The sequence below is a fragment of the Mizuhopecten yessoensis genome, unplaced genomic scaffold (genome assembly GCF_002113885.1).
Source record: "Mizuhopecten yessoensis strain PY_sf001 unplaced genomic scaffold, ASM211388v2 scaffold343, whole genome shotgun sequence".
Classification (NCBI taxonomy): Eukaryota; Metazoa; Mollusca; class Bivalvia; order Pectinida; family Pectinidae; genus Mizuhopecten; species Mizuhopecten yessoensis.
The window spans coordinates 98636-104540 of NW_018403499.1; the positions used below are offsets into that span (position 1 = coordinate 98636).

The 5905-nt window shown below is 38.7% G+C and overlaps 1 protein-coding gene across 2 annotated transcripts in view; it reads left to right on the forward strand.

The window, feature by feature from the left end:
* LOC110446481 overlaps nt 1-5905 on the forward strand; it is a 78278-nt gene that overhangs the window by 33181 nt on the left and 39192 nt on the right. The window lies entirely within an intron of this gene.

Genomic DNA, 5905 nt, shown 5'->3' on the forward strand with positions numbered 1-5905 from the left:
TCTCTATATGTAGGGACCTCTGTACCGTATATACCACCAGCCCCATGTCAGGGTGTACCTAGGATCTCTATATGTAGGGACCTCTGTACCGTATATACCACCAGCCCCAATGTCAGGGTGTGCCTAGGGTCTCTATATGTAGGGACCTCTGTACCGTATATACCACCAGCCCCATGTCAGGGTGTGCCTAGGATCTCTATATTTAGGGACCCCTGTACCGTATATACCACCAGCCCCAATGTCAGGGTGTACCTAGGGTCTCTATATTTAGGGACCCCTGTACCGTATATACCACCAGCCCCAATGTCAGAGTGTACCTAGGGTCTCTATATACCGTATAGATAATACCAGCCCCAATGTCAAGGTGTATGTGAACTGTTTAAGAAACGTTCTTGTGAAGTGTAGCCTAAAATTTCCCATCTGAAAAATAAAGTGTATTGATAACATTTTAGCGAACACAGAATGTGAAGTGAAGGGTGGCATTGATTGTCAAGTTACAGACTGTGTGTAGAAAGTGTTTGGTAATACCTGGTACAGGGGATTATAGAGAATAATAAAATATTCCCGCGTTTCGAAGTAATAGCGGGAATTATTTGTCTTGTCGGTACGTATTAGTCAGGGGTGGAATTACGGGTGGACTGAGTCAGATCTGGTCAGCCAATCAGTGTTGGCACGTGCAGTGCCGTGGGGGTGCGATGGTACGCGGGTAGGTACGCCACTTTTCCAGCGCGTCGGTCGCAGTAGCACGTATTATTATTATTATTTTTTTTTACTCTGAATATTTTTCAAACATAGGTTTCAAGAAGTTTTGAAGTTAAGATTAGTTTCAGATCAGATTTTTTTGCGGTTCCGTATGGCAATGTTAGAAGCAGTACAGTTAGTTTTATGTAGAATCCCAGAATTTTTGAAGCCTAAGCATTCAGGTCTGGTGCACCTCCTGTAGTCCTAGTAGGTTTTCAGGTTGGGTGGCTCGCTTGGTTTCTTTTCAGAGAACTGTGGAGTATATTGTGTTAAGGGTGTATGGTTGATTGTACATGTAATATGCTAATGTGCTACACTCATTAAACTCTGTCTACTGCACGCGACAGGCTAGTCAGGCAAACGTACAGATGTGTTTGTTGTTTTCTGACGTAGTATAGAGAAGACTATACCTGGTACAGGGGATTATAGGGAATCTTATACCTGGTACAGGGAATAATTGGGAACCTTATACCTGGTACAGGGAATTATAGGGAATATTATACCTGGTACAGGGAATTATAGGGAATATTATACCTGGTACAGGGGATTATAGGGAATCTTATACCTGGTACAGGGGATTATAGGGAATCTTATACCTGGTACAGGGAATAATTGGGAACCTTATACTTGGTACAAGGGATTATTAGATGTATTCAGATCCAAATACCGTTTGCCTCAACAAGTCAATTTCCTCGAGTTCAAGCGAAAATTTTCTGTTGTATATTTAGAACTGAGCGAGTCAGACAGGAAATCCCGCTAATACAGTCTACATATAACAATGTGCAATACGTATTGATATAGTATGTACATTATATAGATTCTTTATATAGGAAGCTTAAATGATTCAATGATTTTAAGAAACCACTAAAGTATTCAGTTTCACTCGTATTGCTTTGTCTCTCAAACAGTGTTAACACACTTACACGGCAGACAGCACAGCACTTACACACTTACATGGTAACATCAATTACACAGTAAACAACGCGTACAATGCATACAACACTTACACTTACAAAACTTACACGGTAAACAGCACTTACACGGTAAACATCAGTTACATGGTAAACATCAGTTAACAGTAAACAACACTTACACAGTAATCATCAGTTACACAACAAACATCGGTTACACAGTAAACAACACTTACACGGCACACAACACTTACACGGTAAACATCAGTTACACAGTAAACATCAGTTACACGGTAAACATCAGTTACACGGTAAACATCAGTTAAAACAGTAAGTACACATACATTGTACGTTTCACCGTGGACGTCCGTTACACCTCCACATTCCTAGAATCCACTTGCCCAATCCTAGTCTGTAAAGTGATTTAAAGATAAACATATAGAAGGTGCATCGTCATTGCTTGGTAAACCACAAGATTTACATACTATATATAACCAAAACAACCGTAACACGAGACGGTAACAGACGATAGAATCACTGCTACCCCTCTAGCTGTGGGTGACAGTCGGTACCATCTGTTAAGACGGTGCTTCACACTTGTAATATTATGGTATATCACATTTGTTTATAACGGTATTACCTACTTGTATATTACAGTATTGCACATTAGTTTATAACGGTATAACTGTATATAACGGTGTTACACACCTATACACACGTATATAACAGTATTGCACATTAGTNCATAACGGTGTAACACACATATACACACGTATATAACGGTGTGACACACCTATACACACGTATATCACGGTGTTACACACCTATACACACGTATATAATGGTGTTACACACCTTTACACACGTTAATAACGGTGTGACACTCCTAAACACACGTATATAACGGTGTGACACACCTATACCCACGTATATAACGGTGTTACACACCTATACACACGTATATAACGGTGTTACACACCTTTACACACGTTAATAACGGTGTGACACACCTAAACACACGTATATAACGGTGTGACACACCTATACACACGTATATAACGGTGTGACACACCTATACACACGTATATAACAGTATTGCACATTAGTTTATAACGGTATAACTGTATATAACGGTGTTACACACCTATACACACGTATATAACAGTATTGCACATTAGTTTATAACAGTATAACTGTATATAACGGTTTTACACACCTATACACACGTATATAACGGTGTTACACACCTATACACACGTATATAACAGCATTGTATACCCGTTTGCCTTCCTTGAACTCTCATTGTCTGTTTTGTATACCTGTTAGGTTCTGGTAAACCTTAGAAGTTTACAAGTCCATGAATGTATAGTCTAACGTCGGGTGTACGCTGTCGTGTTTTCTGTCAGGTGTTTCTGTTTTATGTTCCCATCTATAGGTATATTTTGGTAGTTAATCTTTTAATGTAAGCTGTAGGGTATTTCCGTGGAATCAGGAGGAATGGAGCCGTTGCTATAGGATGTACATGTAATAAACATCTCTTTGATCCTGAATTTTAGGCATGCTTCCTCTCTCGTGATTTTCGTTCTTATTTTTATGTTGTCTCCTTTAAATAAATATTCTGCAATTAAAAACACTTACCGAACGACAAGCATTGTATCCAAAGCGTGTCTTTCCACGAGAATCTCGCACCTTCTTAGCCAAGAACTAGTATAATGTGGTTAGCGTGTTAACTAAGTAACGAACTGTGACTAGATACAACAGCTGTACAGTGGATATAACAGTTACACAGTAGATATAACAGCTGTACAGTGGATATAAAAGTTACACAATAGATATAACAGCTGTACAGTGGATATAAAAGTTACACAATAGATATAACAGCTGTACAGTGGATATAAAAGTTACACAATAGATATAACAGCTGTACAGTGGATATAAAAGTTACACAATAGATATAACAGCTGTACAGTGGATATAAAAGTTACACAATAGATATAACAGCTGTACAGTGGATATAAAAGTTACACAATAGATATAACAGCTGTACAGTGGATATAAAAGTTACACAATAGATATAACAGCTGTACAGTGGATATAAAAGTTACACAATAGATATAACAGCTGTACAGTGGATATAAAAGTTACACAATAGATATAACAGCTGTACAGTGGATATAAAAGTTACACAATAGATATAACAGCTGTACAGTGGATATAAAAGTTACACAATAGATATAACAGCTGTACAGTGGATATAAAAGTTACACAATAGATATAACAGCTGTACAGTGGATATAAAAGTTACACAATAGATATAACAGCTGTACAGTGGATATAAAAGTTACACAATAGATATAACAGCTGTACAGTGGATATAAAAGTTACACAATAGATATAACAGCTGTACAGTGGATATAAAAGTTACACAATAGATATAACAGCTGTACAGTGGATATAAAAGTTACACAATAGATATAACAGCTGTACAGTGGATATAAAAGTTACACAATAGATATAACAGCTGTACAGTGGATATAAAAGTTACACAATAGATATAACAGCTGTACAGTGGATATAAAAGTTACACAATAGATATAACAGCTGTACAGTGGATATAAAAGTTACACAATAGATATAACAGCTGTACAGTGGATATAAAAGTTACACAATAGATATAACAGCTGTACAGTGGATATAACAGTTACACAGTAGATATAACAGCTGTACAGTGGATATAAAAGTTACACAGTAGATGTAACCACTATTCAGTAGATATAACTGCAGGACAGTAGACATAACCGCTGTTCTGTAGATATAACAGCTGTACAGTAGATATAACCGCTGGTCTGTAAGATATAACAGCTGTACAGAAGATATAACCTCAGCACATACTTGATGTAAAATACATGTAATGCTCATCTCGACAGCACATTGTAAAGTTTTAAAATGTAAATATCATGTTGAAATTAGAAATTACCATTTGAAAAGAACACCATCACCAGACTGTGAGGGATGCTACGTGATGCTGTTTAATGTTCCAGTTTCCGGGTCTGATTTCACCTACACGTTGTTTTGCCATTCAGCTCATATATTTGATGATCTCTCGTCAAGAATGTGTTTTATTGTGATGCAGCGCGAACCGGCGTCAACTAACACACACTGTAACCTTTATTCCTTATATACCCTGACCAGACTGCATCATCATATTGTAACAAACCATGCAATATGAGTACGTTTTCGTTATTTGAGTTAAAAATATGAAAAAAATGTATCTGATGTCTTTTCTATACAAAGGCACATTGTGATACAGAGAACCATCTCTCTCGCAAATAGGAATTGATTTGATTTATACCCAGGAGTGTGTGCATATTTAAACACGCACGCGGATTTCCTGGCATTATGTAAAACTGCACGACCTTTATACACCGTCCTTACCGATATTCACCGGAACACTTAAAACAACGGCACACACTGGTGCGCACTTCATACACTGTTACACACTATCACAGGGGTGTTGGTATTGCTAGGTGTTGGAAACTCCATTTCATGTGCTGCACTAAACCACCAACAACCCTCCTCCGAACACCCCCTCCCCCGCCCTCGCTCTCCCAACCAAACCCCCTTAATTCCTCCACTAACTACCGCGCCAAAAATACCCCTATCCCTCACCCTTCCACATTTATCTGCATTGATTTGTCTTGCTGCTTGCAGAGACAATGAGTGTTCTTTAAAATATAACAGATTACATGTCATGCAGACGTTTCATGATAACTGCACCCTCGTGTCTGATGTTCTAAAGATAAGGGCGAAGACCTGGCGTGCAGACGTTTCCTCAAAACTACACCCCTGGTAATGTGTTGTAGACTAGACCTGATTGTCTCTACATAACTCAACTTAATACACATACCTGTCTGACTACACATACCTGTCTGACTACACGCACCTGTCTGACTACACATACCTGTCTGACTACACACACCTGTCTGACTACACACACCTGTCTGACTACACATACCTGTCTGACTACACACACCTGTCTGACTACACGCACCTGTCTGACTACACATACCTGTCTGACTACACACACCTGTCTGACTACACACACCTGTCTGACTACACACACCTGTCTGACTACATATACCTGTCACCTGTCTGACTACACGCACCTGTCTGACTACATATACCTGTCTGACTACACATACCTGTCTGACTACACATGCCTGTCTGACTACACATACCTGTCTGACTACACA